The sequence below is a fragment of the Desmodus rotundus genome, chromosome 5 (assembly GCF_022682495.2).
Source record: "Desmodus rotundus isolate HL8 chromosome 5, HLdesRot8A.1, whole genome shotgun sequence".
NCBI classification, from domain to species: Eukaryota; Metazoa; Chordata; class Mammalia; order Chiroptera; family Phyllostomidae; genus Desmodus; species Desmodus rotundus.
The window spans coordinates 138,663,492-138,687,141 of record NC_071391.1 but is presented as its reverse complement, the minus strand read 5'-3'; the positions used below and the strand labels follow the sequence as shown (position 1 = coordinate 138,687,141).

The 23,650-nt window shown below is 34.8% G+C and overlaps 1 protein-coding gene across 4 annotated transcripts in view; it reads left to right on the top strand.

Annotated features, from left to right (window-relative positions):
- Positions 1 to 23,650, top strand: part of PELI1 (pellino E3 ubiquitin protein ligase 1) — a 55,386-nt gene that overhangs the window by 14,604 nt on the left and 17,132 nt on the right. Inside the window, exon 1 of one of the 4 annotated variants that reach the window (XM_045189381.3) lies at positions 12,578 to 13,360. The exons of 2 other annotated variants lie outside the window; for them this stretch is intronic. The gene's annotated coding sequence lies outside the window, so the exon portion shown is untranslated. Of the gene's footprint in view, positions 1 to 12,577; positions 13,361 to 15,995; positions 16,148 to 23,650 lie in introns of those variants that run through there. One more of the 4 variants, XM_045189380.2, reaches the window with a different exon arrangement.

The following is a 23,650-nucleotide window of genomic DNA, read 5'->3' as shown; positions in this document are numbered from 1 at the left end:
GTATATAAAACACAGAGTTTATTCTTGTATTATTACTTATTAGTTATTGTATTCTATATGAACAACTGTAAACCTACTTTTGCCCCACCCTGTGTAAATATTTCTAACTTTTTCTGTGGATGTTTGAAAGGTAACTCAGATTCCCATGTTCAAGGTCAAACTCATGGGAGCCTCAAAAGTACCAGGCTACAGAAGTTTTTGAAGAGTGATTTATTATCCTTCATAAAAATTGTTCAAGCATTATCCCCTTTCCCCCAGAATTTGGTTTAATAGGAAATCGTTTTCATACTAAAGAAATCATTTCTAAATAATTGATGATATATAAATATTCAAGTAAATAGAAATTGTCAGAAGTACTGTAACAATAAACCTTTATTGAGCTACTATTATTTGCTAGGTACTTTGTTTAATTTTCATAACAACCCTTGAGGGAGGTAATACTGTATTAGTGAAAACTAATAGCTTATAATGATTATAAGTATAGAGTCTTAATAAAGACTTCTCAGATTCCTATCCCACTTGCCAGCCCTAAAATTTATTAGATGTGTGACCTCAGGTAATTTAATGATCTGGGCCTCAGTTTCTTCATCTCTGAAATGGAGATGATAATATCTGTCTCCTAAGAACATTATTAGGAGTTAAATAATTAATTGTAAAGATCTTTGTAAAATGCCTGGCATTTATGATAAGCACTGCATACCTGTTAATGTTATTACTTATTATCTTAGGTTTAAAAATAAGGAACCTCAGTGAAGTTGATCCAAGTCTCACTAACAGCTATCAAATGACATCACAGCTTTCAAATGCTAGGAGATAGACGTAGACAGTCTGACTCCAGAACTCCCTTAACCACTTTATTTCAACTAATAAATTATCTCATCCTCTTACACACAGATCCATATTAATGATCTCATTGTGATTATAAGAGTATTGTAATTCATTCCACCTCTCACACCTGGTGTTTAAAATGTAGATCTAAAATATGTTAGGTAAAAGCTCACTTCAGTATGATCTGAGAGGCACAAGGATATACATCTTAATTCTGTTTTATTCTATGTTCATTGTTTGTTTTTCTCCCTTTCTTGTTAGCAGTTGAGTCACCAAAATCCCTAGAAAGTGGAAGTACTGCATGCCTTTATATTACTCTTAAGAGTCTTTAGTTGTGATTTATGTACTTTTTTAAGTCATCTTTTTCTAAACATTTTCAGAATGACTTGGGGGCTCAGTAGCATGTTATATTCATATAGAATGACTAAAATAAATCATTTTGGATATGTTTAACTATTACCTCTTTAGAAATTACATAGTGACTTGTCCATTTTTAAAAGTCTTAAGATGTTTCAACTTCCAAAGGAGTTTTCCTTTGAATTTTAATTTTATTATCTGCTTTTTGAATAGGAACTTTGATTTTAGTATTTCGTGTCTGTGAGTCTGCATGTATTTGAATCTGCTTAAGTTCATAAGCTTTAGTCTCTGACTCTCATTTAGGCCTTTAGTAAAAAAGCACATCTGGTTACTATTTATAGCTTCTATAGTTGATTTGCACCCCCCCCACCTTGTTATTTCTTTTTTCATTGTTGAGTTTTTATTCTTATTCATTTGTGGCCAAAAAAAAATTTGTATTGAGAATATAAAGGCAGAAGATGTAAAGTCTTGTATCCTTTGGATTTAGCAGGAAGGAATTCTTGAAGAAGAGTGGACTTTGAAAAACCAGAATCAACTGTACAGGAAGAGTCCCTTTTTACCTTGTTTTTGGAACTAAATTCTGTGACCTAGTGTATTTACTCTTGTGGGAACAAATACAGTTAAAATAGTGTTTCTGTCAGTTCTACATGACAATAAAACTCCACTCAAACTGGCTTAACTGGGGAAAAGAGCTAATGGTTTGTGTAAACTGGTCCAGGTCAGGTGTGGCTTCAAGAATGGCTCCACCCAAGGCTCGAACAGTGTCAACAAGACTCGATTTCAGTATGTGTCAATAGCACTGCTTACTCTGTGTTGACTTCATTCTTCAGCCCTACATGAGCAAAAGATAACTTCAGTCCCTTCAGCCCCTAAATCCTCAGTGTCATGTGTATCTGGAAAGAGTAATCCTTGTTTTCCTAGAAGCCCCAGCAAAAGTCTTGGTGTGTCTCATTGACTTAGATTGATTGGCACACTCCCCTGGTAGGGAGGAGAATGGGAAGCTCTGACTGGGATTGAGCCATATGCCCAGCCATCAAGTTTGAGGGTGTAGTCAGCTCCACCAGATATAGACTATTTCCAAAAGGGAAATGAAGATACCATTATACCACAGGAAGGGTGAATGTTTGCTGGACAGCAAAAAGTAGATGTCCTTAACACCTGATAGTGTTTTCCTTTTCCATTTTAAGGGTTAGCACTCGCTTGGAAAAGACCAGTTTTGATGGTTGTTGTTGCTGTTTTTAGTGTTTAGTGCTAATTTGGATTTTGTATGAATTCACTTCCAAATTACTGTTTTAAAGCAATATATAAATGGAAATTGCTACAACTTTTCACTTCTGAAGAGCTTTGAGAATATGTTGGTATAAAATTTCATGCTACTTTAACAAATACCATAATGTTAATTTTTCTATTAGCTCTAGTAATCAAATTGGTTGATAGTTCTGTGATATAAGGCAGTGTTTTGTGTCTTAACATGTTTTTCTGGGTTAACACTTTTAATGCCTTAAGCAAACTGGGCGTTTGGACCAAGAAATTTACAAAGAACCATGAAATCTAAAGTTCTGTTCTAGATATTCAGGGTCTTGGAGGAGATGGAGTAGGAGTAAGGGGTGATGAGGGACACTAACAAAGGCTTTATATATTGCTTTCTGGAAATAAAAGCTCAATTTTTACTGAAAAGGAAAATGAGGTACCTTTTGTGGGGTTACTCTTCCTAACACCAAAAATATGAAATGAAGTAGAAAACGATACTTAATGTTTTAGTCTAATATAATCATTTAGATAGTTCCTTCTATTTTTATGTTATATTTATATATATGAATAAGTATGTCTGTCCCTATAAGACTTTAACATTCTGTAGTCTGTAGCAAATTTTAGTATTTTTCTCTTAAGTTTCTTTTTTTTTAAAGATTTTATTTATTTACTTTTACAGACAGGGTGGGAAGGAGAAAGAGAGGAAAAGAAAAATCCATCGGTTGCCTCTCACAAACCCCTCACTTGGGGACCTGGCCTGCAACCCAGGCATGCGACCTAACTGGGAATTGAACTGGTGACCTTTTTTTTCGCAGGCCAGCACTCAATCCACTGAGCCACACAAGCCAGGGCTCTCTTAAATTTCTTGACACTATAGGAATATTTATGCTTTAGCCACCAAATTAAAGTGAAGGCTTCGTAAAATCTATTTTAAACATATATTTAACATCTTCTTTTCCTTTATTATTAAGTGCTGCAAATTGAGCAAGGCAAAGTCTTTCCCTTGGTTTTCAGCTTTAATAGGAAATAGCACAGGGTCATCATACATAACTATAATGCAAAACTGAGTATAAGGCTAAGAATAAGAAAGGCTTACTGATTTGAAAAGACATAAAATGGGTTTTGAAATGTTAGCAGACTATTTTACAGGTAAATAGTAACAATATTAAAACAGTTGCTGTTTACTGAGCATTTATTATATATTCAGTCTCATTTGTGTCAAAAAATGTGTGATATATGTGACATAGACAGGGAGAGCCATGTCACTTTAAATAGGGGGGAAAGTTGGAAAAAATATGAATTATGTTAGATCCAGAAGACACATAGTTTAAAACTTAAAAATCAAAAGTAATAGAGCTTATTAGGACACATCAAAGGGGGAGCTTTCTATTTCAGCCACCACAATAATTCTTAGTAGTATAGTTAACAGTTGAGAATCATTTCTAACAAAAATTATAACGATTTTAACCTCCAGGGAGGTAATCAATGATTTGAATAAAAACTTAATAGTATATACATTACCGTAGAAGGTGCTAGATTAACATAGAATCATTAAAGAAATTCTTGTGACTTTGTATGGATCAGCAATATTAGCAGTTGTTGACTGTATTCTACCTCTTTTAGAATCAGCAATGGATATATTTGCTTGGTTTTGATATAGGTATTAGTGCATTCTACAAAAATAAGATGGTTCACTTTTCTTTTTTAAGATTTTATTTATTTTTATAGAGAGGGGAAGGAAGGGAGAAAGAGAAATATCAATGTGTGGTAGGTTGCTTTCCATGCGCCCCCTACTGGGGACCTGGCCCACAACCCAGGCATGTGCCCTGACTGGGAATTGAACTAGTGACTCTTTGGTTCGTATGCTGGCACTCAATCCACTGAGCTGTACCAGCCAGGGCACATGATAGTTTACTTAAAGTGAACCTTCCAAAATACAGTATGACTTTAAATGAGTGGTCTCAGAAAATGTATATGTAGCCTAAATATTTACTGAAGAACATTTTCATCATCACTGTAAAAGTATTAAGAATAGCAGTTAAACAAAACCTATTTTAATTGCAGTTTACTGAAGTATTGTTTATATGAAAAAGAGTCCAAATTAGTTTGATCAAATAAGATCTGTATGGTATTCTGAGCCTAGTATTTTTTAATTGAATGTCAAGGGTATATTAAAGTGCTTACATTTATCTTTCTCTATAAAAGATTATTCTGACAGTGAGTTTAAGTCATTTTCACAATTTACTGCTGTCTAAAAATTTCCCTTGACTTCACATTTTGTTCTGAATGTCTTGGTTTCTTTCCTCCCACCTACACAATGTTGAAGGAAAGTGAAGCAAGAGTTGCAAAGTAACACAGTGAATTTGAGAACCTTGGCTTTTTAAAAATATATATATAAACAAAATAAATCTTTATTATAAAATTGCTTTTTATTGATACCAAAAAAAAGAGCTTTTGGCAAGTGTTCAGTAAATGTGTAAATAACCTGATTGATTTAGTCAGAATAAATAGGAAGCTTTTCTGTTTGTCCTTGTAGATATTTGGCTCAGTTAACACAGTAATAGACTCTATGGTCAAACAACAACAGGTATACAAACAACAACAACAACAACAAAAACCACCAAACATATAGATTCAAATATCAGCAATTTTATATCTAAGGGCTTCAGAGAGAAAGAACAATATGTTATTTAGAGTCTTGTTTATTTCTATTATGAAAAATAATCATGTTAGCTTAAATTGAACCCAATGCTTTGACAACTGTTAATAGAGGAGATCCTTGCTGAGAATTTTAAGCTGTATGAAATTCAGAGATATCTATAAAAGTTTAAACATACTCTTGTATACTGTACAATAAAACTCTAATAAAGGCAGGAGACATTAGGACAATTAAAGATAACATAAAAGCGAATGAAGAAATAAAAAAGAACTCACTATGAATGTCACATTAATTCAACTCAGTCTGTAACTTTGGTTAAAATGTAAAATGTTAAGAAAGTTTTGAGGTCCTGCTCATTTTTTTTTTCTTAAATGGGACAGAGATAAAAAAAGGTGTTCATGGCAATGAAAATGTGTATCATACTTTGGAAAAGTACATTTGCAAGTCTGATCACTTTGTTTGAAAAGCATAGGAGTGTATCATTTATAACTTCACTTGCTTAAGACTATCATTAAAACAGGAAATCTCAGAAAAATGAGGTTTTTAAATTTTTAATAGCTCTGTTAAGAAAAGAATATTTCTCATTTAATCTTTGTATCTGTAACTCCTAGAGTAAGTACCTGATCCATACTCCATCAATGTTTATTGAACTAACACCAGTTTTAGAAATTTCAAGATGAGGCAGTATTACTTTTCTGGGCTTTAAAACTACACCCCACCCGTTACCTTTGTGTCTATACTCCCCACACCTTTGTATCTCAATTTTGATATAAATAGGTTCTCAGTTATGAGTGTGAAGAAAACTGGTTATTTTGTATCTACCCAATCTTAGCCTATGCTGAAATTTCTTAAAAGGCAACTCGATTTAATAGCATTCCCTCTTTTCAGGTATTTACAGTAGAGAATATAGATTCTAAGTTATATGAATGGGAAGAGGTTGTTTTTATCTAGAAGATTGATTGGAAAAAAAGATAATGTGGAAAACCAGTTTGAAGAAAATATGTATTCCTGTCTAGTGGTTGGTCCTAAGAAATGTAGTTAGAGCTAAATTCTGATTTTCAAATGTTAACTGAGGCTACCACCGAGATTTTCCAGGTTAGTTTCTTCTAGCAGGTACAGTAATCCTTTGACAACAAGCTTGGCAAATGGCAGTTGTTGCAGTCAAGGGCTCGCTCAAAAGAGTTCGAGAAAAATAGTTAAAAGAGCATTAAATGAATATATTTTTAACTCAGCAAAGTTCTAGAAGGCATCCACTTCCAAGTCAAGTGAGATTCATCCATGTTAAAAACCTGACTGACTGAACATTGTTTAGGAAACACTGCTATGATGTCATGATTTACTAAATTATGGTCTCCCCACAAATTTTTATTTTCTCTATTGTCAAGATATAAAGGGGAAAGATAATGGTCATACTTTCTGTTTACACTGAACTGAATTTTAAGTGAGGTATATTTTGGTATACAAATATTAAACATCGTATACTCTGGTTTCTCTTCAGAACGCACAAATCTTTTACCTTTTACAAATATTAAACATCGTAATTGATTAATAGTTTCTTTAGTTTTCTTCTAGTCCTCCCCACCTAGTTCCTTATCCCTAAAAGTAAATTCATCCTTAGTCAAATTTGTCCTGGTTCTCAGTACCTAAAAATATACAAACCATATTCAACATCAAATGGAGATTCCTCTTGGTGAGTTTTGGCCTGGCTAGTGTTAAATAGTTTAAAAGGCATTCTCCAGCTTTGTATACAATTTATTATTTCTTTTACATATTTGCCTTCCAGAAACATGTATGCCACCCATCTCACTCAGGAGAGAGCCACATTTTGTCTGTTCTTGATCCATTGAACCTGAGGAAAAGGAAAGAAAGAAACCCATCTCTGACTAGTCACCTGATAGGTCTTCTACCTTCCTTAGGGACAGAGCCTTCCTTCTGGGAGAAATCGAACAACAATATACACAAACGCTGAGGGAGCCCACACTAGCCATCTGTATTCATCAATATAAATTTTCATATGTAAACAGTGAAAGAATTACCAGGACATGGGAGGAGAATAAGTAAGTAGAAAAGGAGCCATGCTATGGTTCCTGTGTCTTTTGTGGGTTTCCTATGCTTACATCATCCATTTGGTCTAATGCATTTAGCATATATTGGGTTGGCCAAAAAAAGTCCATATGCTTTTTTCTGTAGAATAAAAAACATCTTTCATTTTCACTAAAACTTTATTGGTTTGGATATTTCGAATATGTTGGCCATCTCCCATGGGGTATAATGTTGATTGTTCTCAGTGTCTCAATTTTATTGCTATCGACTTCAACTGGTCTACCCAACCATGGAGCATCGTCCAGTGAGAAATCACCAACACAAAACTTTGCAAACCCCTTTTGACACATTCTATCAGTCACAGCACTTTTTCCATACACTGCACAGATCTTCTTTTGCATCTCAGCTGCATTTTTACCTTTCTTGAAATAATACAGCATAATACGCTGAAAAGGTTGTTTATTTTCTCTCATCTTCAATATTAAAATGGCTACACAAAAATTCACCAACTTTGATGTTTCTTTTAAAATGCGCACTAATATGACAGCTGTCACAATATAGTCTAACAAAATTGTTTTGAATATAGTTAAACTAAGCACTACTAGAGCCATTTTACAGAAGAAACTAAACAAACTTTTTGGCCCACCCACTATTTCCCTCTCCATGTTCAGATTAATATCGTTTTTAATCTTTGGGAAAGATAACTCTTTGAGATGACTTTCTAAGAATCCCTAAAGTGAATTTTATGTATTTACCACAGTCTATTTTCAGTCGGACTATCCCAACATTCCACCCAAATATGGCAAAAACCAGTTTTACCATCATGCAGTAATAAGAGATTAAAATTTTTAATTTGATATAATACATTATGTTTAACCTGGACATTGTTGCTAGACATATTCTGCCCATGGGTGGGTTAACTGTTGCTGTGTAGAATGGTAGAAAGGACACATGCTTAAGTTCACATCTCAGCTTTTGCCACTTAATGTCTAAATGACGTTAATAAATTTCTTTAGCCTGATTTCCTCATCTGTCACAAGACAGTTGTGAAGATTGAGTTCAACAAATGTAAAATTCTTAGTATCTGCTACATAGTAGATAAGACATGTTTGTTTTCTTCCCCTCTCTGAAACCTTGGGTATAGGCTATTGATGGACTCCCCAGTCAAGTTCCATCTCTTTACCCTAGCTCTTAAGGCCTACTATATTAGATGCCTCTTTACCTTTCAGCTGCATCTCATTCAGTTATTAAACATTTATTTGGTGCTTGCTGATAGGCACTGAGCTTAGAGACATTGTCCTCGATTTCCAAAGACTTACTGTTTCTTGATCCCCTAACCAAACCCTTCACTCCAGGGAACCGGCTAACTTTCCCCTTTCCTAAGCACACAGAATGGTTTTTTCCCCTTTGCTTTTTTTTTTTTTTTTTTATCTTGGTGTATGTTGTTTCTAACACCTGAAATGTCTGTTCTCCACTTATCAAAATCTAATTTGTTGCCCAGGGTCCAACTCAAATATCCCTCCTTCTATGAAGCTTTCCCTGGATCCTCTTCCACTAAAGTAGTGCCACTTTTTTTGGTGGGGGAGGGGGAGGTCTTATAGCACCTATGGTCTTTTGCTTTAATATGGTACCTGTTCTATACTGATTTGGCTTGGGTTGATCGACTTACACTTTTTTTCATAACTGTAAGAAGTGAGTGGTAGTGTAGGGAATCATACCTTTTGCATTAGTTTGAATACTCCCGTAGCTGCTGGCACTGTAGTGAATGGTCAGTAATATTTGTTGTATTAGTAATTGCATTATTACTGACTCTAGATGCACAAAATTAAAAGTAAGGAGACTATAGCCCTCAGCTTGAAAATTGCTCCAATACCTAAATTATTTAAACTGCAAGGGAAGCCCACAATTGCTATTGTTAGTAGAAGAAATCATTAATAAACACTTAATGGAAAGTACTAATCTAGACTGTTGAAAGAAAGGTGGCTCTTCATAATCCTGTTGTGGAGAGATACTATCTTGTAAACTAGAAGTATTAGTATTAGGTTTTTTAAAACTATTTTTAGCTATTTAGCCAAATAGGATTATAAGATGATAATTTCCTTTACAATAGAAGAAAAACATAATTAAAGTGTTTTTCTGAGTTGTATGAGCTATACTAGTAATTACGGAACATGAGCAGGACAGGGGAATTCCTGATTTACAGCCAGTCTGTCCGAAGTAAGGGTGGCCTGGATATGTGACTGGAACCTAAAGTTGGGCAGTCTTGTGGGACTGAGCCCTTTAACTTTTGGGATCTGAGGTAAGTCCAGGTAGTGTCTGAATTCAGAATTGAATTGAATGGTGGTTGGACACCCAGTTGGTGCCAGAGAATTGATTACTTGGTTGGTGTTAGAGATGGCAACCCTCAGTTGTGTTTGTTTAACGTGATGTAAGATGTCAGCAGATACCTATGTCTATAGTTAAAGCTAGATTGAAACAGAATATGAGACTAAAAATTCCAGCCCTAATTGTGAGTTTTGTCATTTCTGATACAAAAAGCAGTTGGTTTGGGAAAGTTTCAGCTCTGTGAAAACTTATGTATCTTGTAGAATGTTCAAATGATTATTCCCTTAGCTTCTCTGGTTTTAGAAGAAGTATAAATATCTAGATTTTTTTAAACTTATGCAAGTTCTAAAGCTGCACAAGTTTTTCTGATGTTTTGTTCTTCAAAAATTTCAGTATTTGAATTCCAAATGTATGCCCACAACCAGTGATCTTAAGTTTATGGCAGATATTTTTTTAATGCGATGAATGCTTTGTTTATTTATTATAACAGTTTTTTTAATTTGTTTTTGTTTTAGGTTTGGTTATTAGTAACTGTGAGTTTGTTGTCATTTTACTATTCATATTTTTTATCTTTTTCTTAGATAAGTCCCTTTAGCATTTCATATAATAAATAAGAGCTTGGTGATGATGAACTCCTTTAACTTGACCTTATCTGGGAGGCACTTTATCTGCCCTTCCATTCTAAATGATAGCTTTGCTGGATAGAGTAATCTTGGATGTAGGTCCTTGCCTTTCATGACTTTGAATACTTCTTTCCAGCCCCTTCCTGCCTGCAAGATTTCTTTTGAGAAATCAGCTGACACTCTTATGGAAACTCCTTTGTAGGTAACTGTCTCCTTTTCTCTTGCTGCTTTTAAGATTCTCTCCTTATCTTTAATCTTGGGTAATGTAATTAGATGTGCCTTGGTGTGTGCTTCCTTGGGTCCAGCTTCTTTGGGAGACTCTGAGCTTCCTGGACTTCCTGGAAGTCTATTTCCTTTGCCAGATTGGGGAAGTTCTTATAACAGTTTTATTGAGATATAATTTATATATCACACATTTCACCCACTTAAAGTGTACACCTCAGTGGTTTTTAGTATAGTCACAGAGTTGTGCAACCATCATTACAATCAATTTTAGAACATTTTCGTCACCTGGAAAAGAAACCCTATAGCCTTTAGCTGTCACTCCCTAATCCCCCCAGTCCCTACCCCCCCCCCATGCAGCCCTAGGCAGTCACTAATCTTACTTTCTGTTTTTGCCTATTTTGGACATTTCGCATATATGGAATCAACAATGTATAGTCCTTTGTGACTGACTTCTTTCACTTAGCATAATGTTTTCGAAGTTCATCCATGTGATAGCATGTATCAGTATTTTATTCCTTTTTTATTGCCAAATAATACTCCATTGTTTGGATATACCAAATTTTGTTTATTCATTCATCAGTTGATGGACATATGGGTTGTTTCCCTTTTTTGGCTTTTATGAATAATGTGCATTATGAACATTTGTGCACAGGTCTTTGTGTAAGCATATGTTTTTATTTCACCTGGGAGTGGAATTCCTGGGTCATATGATAACTTTACATATAATCTTTTGAGTGACTGCCAGACTATTTTGCAAAGTAACTGCACCATTTTATTCTCCTACCTCAAGGTTGCAACTTTTTTATGTCCTTGCCAATAATTTTCATTATCTGTCTTTTTGATCATAGCTGTCCTAGGGAGTGTGGAATGTATCTCATTGTACTTTTGATTGGCATTTCCCTAATGGCAAATAATGTTGAGCATCGTGTACTTTGTGGCTATTTGTATTTCTTCTTTGGAGAAATGTCTGTTCATATTCTTTACCAATTTTTAATTGGGTCATTTATTTTTTTATTATTTAATTGTGAGAGTCTTTATATATTTGTATCTAGGTACAGACTTATCTGTATCAGATAGGTGATTTGCAAATATTTTTCCCATATTTTGGGTCATCTATGGCACCAGTTTTCTTTTTTTTGTTTGTTTTTCCATTATAGCTTACATTCAGTATTATTTTGTATTAGTTTCAAGTGTACAACATAGTGGTTAGACAATTATAAACTTTACAAAGTGCCCCCCCCCCCAATATTTCCAGTACCTACCTGGCATCATATACAGTCATTATAGTATTATTGACTATATTCCCTACACTGTACTTACATCTCTGACTTTTGTAACTACCAATTTGTACTTAATCCCTTCACCATTTTCACCCAGTTCCCCAAAACCTCTTTCCCTCTGGCAACCATCAGTCTGTTCTCTATATCTATTAAGTCTGTTTCAATTTTGTTTGTTTATTTTGTTCTTTAGATTCTACATATAAATGAAATCATAAGGTATTTGTCTTTCTCTGACTGACTTATTTCACTTAGCATAATACCCTTTAGGTCCATCCATGCTGATGCAAATGGTGAGATTATATATGTTTACCACAACATTTTTATCCACTCGTCTATTGATGAGCACTTGGGTTGCTTCCATATCTTGGCTATTATAGATAATGCTGCAGTGAACGTAGAGGTTTATATATTCTTATGAACTTCTGTTTTGGGTTTCTTCAGATATATAACCAGCAGTGGAATCACTGGGTCATAAGGCAGTTGCATTTTAAACTTCTTGAGGACCCTCAGTACTGTTTTCCATAGGGGCTATACCAGTCTGCATTTCTACCAGCCTCCAAGGGTTCCACATCCACACCAGCACTTGTTTGTTAATTTATTGATGCTAGCCATTCTAACAGATATGAGGCAATATTTCATTGTGGCTTGAATTTGCATTTCTCTGATGATGATTGATGTTGAGTGTCTTTTCATATGTGCTCTTTGGGGAAGTATCTATTCAGGTCCTCTGTGTAACAGTACTTTTGGTATGTAGATTTCTTTGTTTTCTTTAAGGAGAGTTCCACATTAGCACAGTCCATAAAGTGGTAGTGTGAACAACTAATTCAGGGAGGCGTGGCCTATCTGGTGAGCAGAAAGAAACAAATCTCCATGATTTGCCAATTATATCTTTTATTTGACTAATTTTCAGCTTTCTCTTCCTGGTATAAAATTACAATAACACACAGAAAAGAATAAAGCTAGAGGTGAAGATTTGGCCATCTCATGTGATAATACTGTACTTACATAATGCAAGGTATAAGTTACTTGTTGGCCTACTATTCTGTTCTTCAGTGTTTGTGTTATTGCCTCCAAAACTAATGAAACTAGTAATAGTAGTCAGAAAGGTCTATTTACTTAGTCCTGTGACCTTCATCAAATAACTTACCCTCTCTGGATATGGACTTTTTCTTCATTTATAAAAATGAGGGAATTGAAAGGAAAATTGAGCAAGTTGAACAGGTTATTTTTTAAGGTTCTTTCCAGCTTTAAAATGCGATATGATACCGTAAAACCAGAGATTTTTTTTTTCTTTTTCTTCCTGTCCCAATGAGGAAGAATTGTGCCTTACTGAAAAATCTTAGGCTGCAGTATATGGTACCTTTTCTTCAAAAAGATTATAGAGTCAGATGGATTGGGCAAGTAAACACCTGGACACGTGTAGATAGATATTCAGGAAAGAATTACTGTAGAATAACGAATGTTTTCTATGTGAGTTTACCTTTTGGGTTGGAGGAACATGACCTAAGTGTCACCAGTGAGGTGCAACTAAATGATGGAATAATTTACACACCTGCTGTGGGTGTGGCTAGAAGCAAAGGGCCTGTGAGGAATGAGTGCTTCATTGCTTCCTTAGAAGTACTCAGACATCATTAAAGAAGAAGCAAGCTGTAGGAGGTCAGTTGTGTCCAAGGGTAAAATCAAAACCTAGGCTACAGCTAAATAAGAAGAAAAATAGGACCATAAGAAAAAGAAAAGAAAAACAACTGAAAAGGCCTAGAAATTGTGGGGTAAGTGCACAGTTGGGGGGAGGGAGAGAAGGAGGGTTTGTTTGTTTAGTTTTTTCTGGAATGATTCTTAAACATTTTCATGGTGTGTTGGAAGTTTATCGTCGCTCCCTGGCCTCAATTGAGGTAATTCCCAGAAGTTCAGGCATTGTAGATGAAGACAAGGAAGTTTTCAGACACTTTGATCCAAGCCAGATATGGGAGAAGAATACGGGATAGGTCTTTAGATTTAGGTTCATTTTTTCAAGTTTGGTAACTGACTCCTACCAGCCAAGAAAGCTCATTAAAGTCTGGTTTTTGTATTTGACTGGCCTCCATGGTATTATTAATCAGACATCACTGTAAATACAGCACATGTGGAAAGCAAAAAGAAGGAAGTTCTTTACAAAAAAATCAGAATTCAGATTGGGGAAGAAAAGCTTAAAAATTTAATTCCAGTCCTTCTCTCTCTTGTCTTATTATAAAAATAGTTCACATTCTCAAAAAAAAAAGAAGAGGTTTTGTTTTTGATATGTTAGAGCTCTTTAAGAAAAATATATTCCCTTAGGAGATAAGTTATTTTGTATAAACAGAGCTTGATATACATAAGGAATATCATAATAATATATACTCTTAATGCTCTTCTCAATCATTAAGGTAGTTCATGTGAGCTATCGATACCTTGGTTGCCCTAGGAGTTGCACAAGAATTACACTCCTACAATTAATAAGACATTCAGTGTGCTGGTCTAAAGAATGGCAGGTCCTCAGGTTTTGTTGTGGCATAGTCACAACTACATTCCGTTTAGTATGAGTATTGGGCCTGTCATGTCCGGCTTCTTGAGCAGTTTCAACAACAGACTAGAATCACATGACCAAGGCAGGCTCACCAAACAGCAAAATCTTAGAATATGCCCAGAATATGCCCAGATCATGTGTATGGATGTGTTTCCTGGACTGGAAGTGTATCTATGTTGGACAAAAGCAAGATATCTGAGCAGATTTATGTCACAGTAGCCTCTGTGGGCCTGCTGCCAGCAGAACAAGCAAAAGAAACATTATGCAGATTTCCTGAAGAACAGCTTCAGGGATTGCGACATAATTGTGGAATGCTGGGAAGCAACAGAATTAAACTTGCTGCTGTGAAGTGGAGGATGGTTCATTCACCTTGTGCCAAGGCATTAGGTGACAAGGTATTATTAGACTTACGACCACCAACAGTATTTTTATATAAGAGAATATTTGTCCCTAGACTCAAGTTGAGTATGTTTAATGGGTGGATAGTTTAGATCAATGATTTTCAACCATTGTGCTGCAAGAATTTTTAAAACATGCAATACTAACTATTTAGTCAGGGGCACTGACCACTCTTCCCTTAATTGTCAAGTAAAAAGATGACAATAGCCATCCAGTGTGAATGCGCTATCCTGAACCATAAATATATAGGTCATATAATAGAGTTGCATCTTATTGGTCAAGTCGCATAATAAATTTGTGTTTGATTGGTTAGTTCTTGTTACCAGAAATCCTCATATATAAGTATAGACATCTGATATTTTTAAACGTCACTTCGGAGCAAAAAGGGTAGGTAATTCCTTTTTTGTGTAAATCAATCAAAATTATATCTATTTTTTGGTCAGGTCAGCAAAAAATATATTTCTTGGTGTGCCACAGAATTTTAGTAATATTTTATGTGTTCCATAACATGAAAAAGGTTGAAAATCACTGGTATAGATGATTTGCATATGCAGCTTATTAAGCAAGCATGAACTAGCATTTACTCTTAGGACTTAATTTAGCATGTTTTTTAAAAATCTTAAATGTGATTGAGCACAAAGTAAATTAACCTTTGGCTGTGTAAAAGAATCAACTAGTTTCTTGCACAACCCTTCACCATAAGAAAACACATTTCTTAAGAGAAGGCTTAGGATAATCTGGAGTAGTAGGCAGGAACTACTCAAATGAAGTTTACAAGTAGGATAATCTAAAGTAGATATTTAATGAAGGTTATATACTCCCAGCTCACCTCTGGGTACTGCTGTAATTTGTCCGTGTTCATGAGCAGCTAATGAATCGGGTTTATTTTAAAGCATAAAGCTGGGAATAAACAACTATGATCAATTGAAAATGAGGTTGAATTTTTACCTATTCTTGTGCCTGGGATGTATACTGTTTTATAACAAAACCAAAAAATCTGATTCATTTGATAGTGCTAAAAGGGGGCACTCTTTCTTCACATATGAATTGTATTGATTCTTGTGATGTGTTTTGTTTGTTTTGGTTTTTTTTTGAATGGAGTGTTTCTTAACAGATTATTATACTAAGTCGGTTAAAATAGGCTAGGCTATATTACACTATCATGACAAGGTAGGTTAATGTCGCAGCTATACTTCTGACATTTATAGAGCATTTATATAGTTAATTAAATCAGCCTTTTAAGAAATAGAATAATCCTTTTAAAGTACCTAATTCCATAACTTCAAAATAAGCCTGTGTTAAAAATTATTCTGTGCTTCCCGCTTACTTCCGTTTCTTCCCTTTTGGGCCACAGACTTCCTTAAGGAGGAAGTGAGAGAGAAGTGAATTCTCACTTCAGCCAATAGAATCTAGAATTATGTAGTGTTTACCTATTTTGCATAACACAGGCTCACCCACACACATTATGAGATGCTTAAGTGAAAGAACACTGAGCAGACATCTATTCAGTGTGTGATTCCAAGTGTAATTGGGAGATGCTTTAAATACTATGTGGATTTTATGCTCTGGTGAGAAGGTCGTTTGTCTAGCTTGTGATAAGCGATGGAATAAAGAGGTAGGTGTTCTCTGGTTTAATTTTAAGTGTAATGTTGTCAGTGCTCCAGGTTAAAGGTAAGTTTGTAAAAGGATTGATTTGGAACATAATTAATCAAATCACTTATATTTAATTGTTTCACATTTTTTCACATTCAGCTTTAGAAGTGTATTATGTATGAATTGCATTTCCTTCTGTTTTAGAGAAAAGGTTTAATAAATCTCAAGTTCCAAGGCTTTTGTATTTTAAGGGAGGCTTTACACTGACTCTCACCTCCCATCAGTCTTTAAGAAAGCATAAGAAAAATAATTGGGTGTTCATTGCTTGTCAGCAGAGCTGAAAACTCTTCGTTTGTAATATTTTTCCAATGCAAGCTGCAGTATTTTCGTGTGTGTTTTTTACATGCTTTGGAACTTAATGTTGACTGTTTTCTTTTGAATTATTAAATTTGAGAATGATGGTGCTGCCATTGTATTTTGGTTAGCTGCTGACAGTTTATTCAGAATCAAGGTTTTTTTGGTTTTTATTTTTGCTTTTACCATAAATCATCTCCTGAGTTACTCTCACAAAGAGATCTAAGAGCTTTGGGATAACTTCAGTCTACTGTTCAAACATTTTCACAAGGTAGGGAAAAAATATAAAGAATTTTTTTAATATTGAGTCTTACTTTATAAGCATTTTAACTAATGTTCCTACCTTAATATTTTGTTCTTCCTCTGATACGGTGGGAAGAGATTTAATAATTTTAGATCTGGTAATTTATGGGAACACGAGGGGGTGCTCTTTCTGCTAAAAAATGAACAATGATAGTTCCCAGTAGTTTTTTTTTGTCATTTTATTTTTATTAAAAGAAAGATATAATTGAGAGTGTTTTCTTTCTATAGGAAATTCATGAAAAACTGAATCTGCTTATTACAATACCGACATGTTGCCCAGTAATACTTTCTTTTTTTAACATTTTCTAATCTGTTTGTGAGGAGGAAGTGTTCACTCTCTTGCATATGTATAAAATGGCAGTTAAGTCAGTGACAAGAGAAGAGTTGCAAATTACGATCATAATTTAAATTGATCATAATTTACCTATTGGGGTATTTGTAATGTGAAAATGTAATAATAATTAGAGTAGAGAGAAAATTCGTAGAAATATCCCAGCTGTATGTATGTACTGTTTCCCAAATGAAACAGTTAAATAGGAATACCATACTGATTTGAAATACTCACTTAGCTAAGAAAGAGATGTACTTAGCCTCTCACAATGGCTATAAATTACTGTTATAAAAATTTATGGAGAAAACATTTATTATTTGGTCAAAGAAAGATCAGCTCCTACTTTTCAGAACTTTTCATGAAGCAAAGAGAAAACTAGAACTCTCCTAAGATGAAAGTTTTATTTGTTGGTGAGATTAGTAACAGTTACCTTTTAATAATGATTCTCTGTTGGTAGCTAACTTTACTCTTAGAAGCAATATTGGAGATTGAATTGTAATTTGAATTTTCAACTACATTTTTTCCCATACCTTTTAAAGACAGCTTGTAATGGAATTGTGAAACTATTAACTTCCCTGTAAGAGCAGGAACTGCATACACTAAATCTTGTTTTATTTAGCTGCACTGTTTTTTCCCCTATTGAGAATCAAACATTTATACAGCATTCAACCTTGAAGCTAGTTGTAATGATTTTTGAGGCCTTTGATTATATTTCAAGACCTGTAATACATTAGAGCAGTAGAAAAACTAGAATTTTCTACATTGTATCTAAGTTATCTATAAAGAACAGATTATAAACATTTGTTTAGATACTGAGAAATAAAGACGAATCTCTGAGAAAATATTTAGATATTAAGTGATGGGTCAGCATCACCATAAATTAATGAAGTATTACTAGGACCTACTTTGTATGCCTACCTAAATACATGTTAGATATTTAACAAACACTTTCTTTCCCCCACATTATATTTGTTCCTTGAAAATCACTGGTTTAACTTGCACAGTTTGAATAATTGCAAGAGACCCAGAAGTCTATGACTTGTGTATTTAGTGAGTGAACCCAGCAGATGGCCTGACATCCAGATTTCAATGCAGCTTTGGTTGTTCTCATTCAGTCCTCATGACAAATTCTATGAGGTGTGGGAAATACTATCACCATTTTACAGGTGAGAAAATCATGTGCCTACAGAGCTGGTTTTATAGGCTTGGTAATTCATGAAGGACCCTGTATATAGCCCATAAGGGCCAGCTTTCTCAGAGTTGACCCTAGGCCCAGTCGTAGTTTTACTTAGTCCTTCATAAGTGTCTCCTCTAGCTTGAGGAAAACATTATCATGTTGAAATAATTAGTGAGTAATTCAGGAAAGTGTTTGACTTTCTGGCTTTTTAAAATGAAATATCAGAATTACCCAGGGCTGGTGCTTCCTCACTTTTCTTCTTCCCAGGTTCCCCCTATCTATTATTCCCTTTGATAAACTTTTTTAAGAGCAGAATACTGGTAGTTAGGTAGACAGAACTCAAATAAATTCAGATATGATAGTTAAAGATTTCAGTGTATAGCATGAATTCAGAAGCTGTGATATAATTGCATATAGAAAGTGTTTTCTGATAAAAACTACCTATAACATTCAATAGTAAAATTGCCCTTATAATTTTAAAAGAATTTTTTAAAGAAAAACCCATGAAGCATGGTTTTGTCAAATTCTGGTCAATATGTTGGTGAATTACTTTAGTTTAGATAGTTCAGTCCAGTGGGTGGCCACGCTTGTGTAGTACTACTCTCCTAACCAAAGGAGCTGTGGATGGTGCAGTTTCAGATCAGAAAGAGGGCATGAGACCTGGGAGAGGCTGTGATTTGACAGGATCAGTACAGCTTGGACATCTTGTACCTTTAGGTGGTAAGAAGGCTGAAAGGAGGCAAACTGTGATCTTGAATTCATATTTTAATGCCTTTTATTAAATTCAAAGGGTTATTTTATTTTTCATTATTATTATTTTTACTTTTTATTTTCAAATAATTTAGCCTTACAGAAAATATGGGAAATAAAAGGAATTAAGTTTATATATATTCTATAGTCAGCTTCCTCTAAAGTTTAACAATCTTTCTAACCAGAATATATTTATCAAAACTAGGAAATTAACATTGACACAATACTATTGGCTGAACTGTAGACCATACTCAAGTTAACAAGTTTTTCACTAATGTCCCTTTTCTGTTCCAGGATCCAGTTCATGATGCTATATATCCCATGTAGTTGTTGCACCTTCTTAATCTACTCCAATCTGGGAATTTCTTTGTTTTTTCTTGTGCTCCATGACCTTGGCACCTTTAATGAGTACTGATAGTTATTTGTTGAACATTTGTCAATTTAGGTTGGTCTGATGTTTTCTCATGATTAGATCGAGGTTATGCATTTTTTTGACAGCATACCACAGGACTGATGTGTTGTCAGTACATCATGATCAAAGGATGCATGGTATCAAAAATGACCAAGATTGTTAAACTTAGTCAGTTAAGATAGTATCTACCAGGTTATTCCACTGTGAAGTTACTGATGTCCCCTGTGTAAGTAATAAATATCTTTGGGGAGATGCTTTGAGGTTATTATTGTCTTCAAAAGAAAAAAAATCCGTGTAGCTTGGTCACTGTTTTATAAGGACTACAGAAAACCCAGATTATTCTATTTCTGGGGGAAATTTAATTGTCCAGAATAATCATTACACAATACTTTTTTTGGAAGGGCCCATAACCTACATAAGATTGATATGGCTTACTCCTAGAATAGAAAAATATGACCATGGACTAAATGTTCTGTTTTTTTAATTAGTATTATTTCATAAATTGGTATAGATTTAAATTGGTTTAAAATGATTTTATTCATTTTTTCCAAATTTAAATTTTATCCAAGGAAATTCCAGCTTTAAATGACGGAGTTACTGAGAAAGTTAAAATGGTTAGTCAATATTATAGACATTTATCCCCATGTTAGGGCAATAGCATTTATGTGAACTCTCGCTCTTTAATACTTTATCCATAGTACGAAAAGAGTTGGGGATTTTCTTGTTTGTTGTTTAATTTCCCAAAGTAGTTCTCTAGTCCTCTCAACCCCTTGTGTTTTCAGCAGTTCCAGAGTGTTAGCTAGAGTTTGAAACCATAGGTTTCTTATCTATAAAATGAGTGTTATAATAGTTTCTATTTCATATGGTTGTTCTGGGGAGTAAATCAGATAATACATGTAAAGTGCTCCTAACAGTGTTTGGCACAGAGGCAGAACCCAGTGTTAGCCACTGTGAAAGAAGGGTAGCAAAGCATGAGCTGACTGCCAGTGTTGGATGCTGACTTTAGAAAATGACAGAATTTCCCACGAACACACTTTTTTGTTCCAAATAACTATCGAATCCCACCAAATTTTGTACTTTCTGCAGAATTTTGTTCAGGACTTTAATGGTTAAACTTAGGGGAATTTCTAGTCCTGCTTTCTGAGAAGCATATTCTAGAAACTTTGGCAGTCTAAAAGAATTGAATACAGGCCAAGCAAGCATGGCAATAAAAATGTCTTTTGTTGTCGTGTCTTTTAAAATAACATTTTCTAAATGTGGGGAATTAGTGATCATTTTGGGGTAGGGTGGTGTGGTTGTATTTAAACCCCTTCCCCAGTCAGGACTACTGACTGCCCTGCAGTTTCTTCTTGGCTGTCACTTTCCAGGGAATACACGAAGCCTTGTGTTCCTAGGCTGTTTGGACTGACTTCTAATACGATTTTCTTCTTGATGGTACCAGGTATTTGACTTAATGTAATACCCCGCTTTTCCCTTTAGGTTCCTTTCTCCACATCCCATTTTTTATTTCTTTTTCTTTTTTCTTTTTAAAGATTTTATTATTTATTTTTAGAGTGAGGAGAGAGAAAGAGGAAGAGAAAAAACGATGTATGAGAGAAACATGGATCACTTGCCTCTCACGTGCCCACAACTGCAGACCTGGCCCACGACCCAGGCACATGCCCTGGCAGGGAATCAAACTGGCAACCTTCCAGTTCGCAGGCCAGCGCTCAATCCACTGAGCCACACCAGCTAGGGCTCCCCACCCCATTTTTTAAACAAACATGCAAAGTCCCCTTCATTTACTGAAGTTTTTCTTGTTGGTCACTACCAGGAAACAGGGTTGACAAATACAATGAGCACTGAGGAAGTGACAAAGGTTCAAATCTCAAAAAGCACTAGTCATAGTTGAATAGTTGTTACAAGTCTATGCTGGAGTATAACTTGTTTAGGGTTTATTTTACACAGGTATACCTTCTATTTATAATCTCTTTTCTAAATGGTCCCATCATAGAGGCTCTCGTTCTTTTTTAGGAATCAGCCCCACCAAACCTTGTCTGGGGTATGATTATTGGTATCAGAAAACCCAGACTAATTAACTTCTAGGAGCTTCATTTCCCAATTTATAAAATGGGGATAACAATTTTATTTGATATAGTTGTGATAGAGAAAAATGAGTTAATGCATGTTAAATCAGTATAAGGGATTTAGTTCTAACTCTGCCAAATATTACCTGTTTGGCCTTGAACTAGTCACTGGTCTTTCTGACTGACACACTTGAGTTTTCTTATCTAGAAAATGGAGTTAATAAGACTTTTTCCTACCTAATTCACAGGGCTGTTGTATGAGGGTCAAATAAAATAATCTTACGTGAAAGCACTTTGCTAATTAACAGTCTGTGCAAGTGCGCTATACACCTTAATCCAAGGTTGACTCCGATTGACACTCCTTTTGATTTAAAAGAATTCCTCCCTGCTTTCCAAAGCCTGCTTTTAATTTTTCTAGGCATGGGTCTTCTGGGTCAAGAAGATATTCCTTATCTGGCCTTTACAGGTTAACATTTCTCTAAACATCAGTCTACCCAGCACTGGCCATATAGGTACTTTTCTTCAACCACTTGGGAGAGGTTGTTTCAATATTAAAGTATTGAAATATGTAGAAATATTAATAATTAATCACCATCAAGGTATGTTAATAGTTCTCCCATTCTCATTCCCAGCCACTCTTTCAGTTCTAATAAAATACTGAAACTACAGCTATCTTTAAAGCCATTGCCTTTACTAATACAAGGGTTAGTGAAAACCCTTTAAGGCATCCGTATAATGTTAGTAAGAAAACATTTTTTAAATGCCTTAGTATGTGCCAAGCCACTATGTCAAAAATAGGGCAAATTACCTTCCTGAAAGCTAATTGTCATCCCCAATTTGAGATTTGCAGCAGTGGTTCTCATAGGGTGATGGGTGGGAAGGTGAGACATCTTTGACTAGCACAACTGTAGATGCTACTGGCATCTAGGGGTTATAAAGACTAGGGGCACTGCTGACCCTCCTATAATCACAGGCCAGCCCCTCACAATGTTGAAATGTTAGTAGTGCCAAGGTTGAGAAACCCTCGTTTACAGGAACAAATACTATTCCCGGGGAGGATGTTAATTGTTTTCCTATCAGGATGAAAATAAGTTATCCTAGTGGGTGATAGAACATCACAAAAGCCCTGTGAACTAGATAGGAAAGTCTTATTAACTAGCATGTCATTTGGCTACCCTAAGGAGGAGGCTGGGTGTTTGCCCAGGGAGTGAGTGCCCTGTATCAGGGAAAGAGGAACATGGACATTACTTCTTTTACTGCTGTACTGAGAAAGCTAGAAGACACTGACAAAAGTAGTAACTTCATACTCCTACTTCTGACCCTATTGTTTCTCCTATCCCTTCTCTTCTTTTGTGGAAAGATGCTGCTTATTAATCCTGCTAATTGTGAAAGAAGGAAGAAGGTAATTATTTTTTCATTCTTATCAAGAAACTGCTATAAATTTAACTTCCTTCAATCATCAGCTAACTTGGTTTCATAAAATGGCTCTGCCACATATATACCAAAAAAGTTCTTTCTGTTTGAGTCATCCTTTTGAAATCAACCACAAAGGAACTCTAGTATAGATGGAAATCTGTTTCATCAGAGATAATGTATGCAATCCACATTATATTTTTATCATCATATCATTTTCATATTTTAAAGTATTTTTCTTTTTTTCCTCAACACTCCTTTGAGCCTACTCACTTGCCCACCAAAATAGAAGTGTTCAAAAGATGAATATAAACATCTATATAAGGTCTGTTTTGTTCCTTGTTTAGTATTTCTTTTGCTGCTTTTTTTTTTCAGGGCAGGAATTTTGTGTTTAGTAGGTAAACACAAGGTAAAAGGCTGTGTGCAATGTAAATAATAAAAGAAAACATGTGTTATGTTAAGGGAGCAGTTTGAACAAAATTGACTTCCCAGTTTTCCTTCTTTAGGTGAAACAGAGTATTATATTTTATGTTGTAGAAAGTCATCTTTGGAGGAAGACTTGATATGAAAATAATTGTAGTCCAGTGGCCTTTGAAGAACAAATGATCACAATGTTGTATCAGTCAAATTGATGAGACTATTTCAAATTAATATGTATTTTATGACTAACTTTTCATGTTTTCCCACCACACACTGAAAGTAACATTATTCCAGAGTAT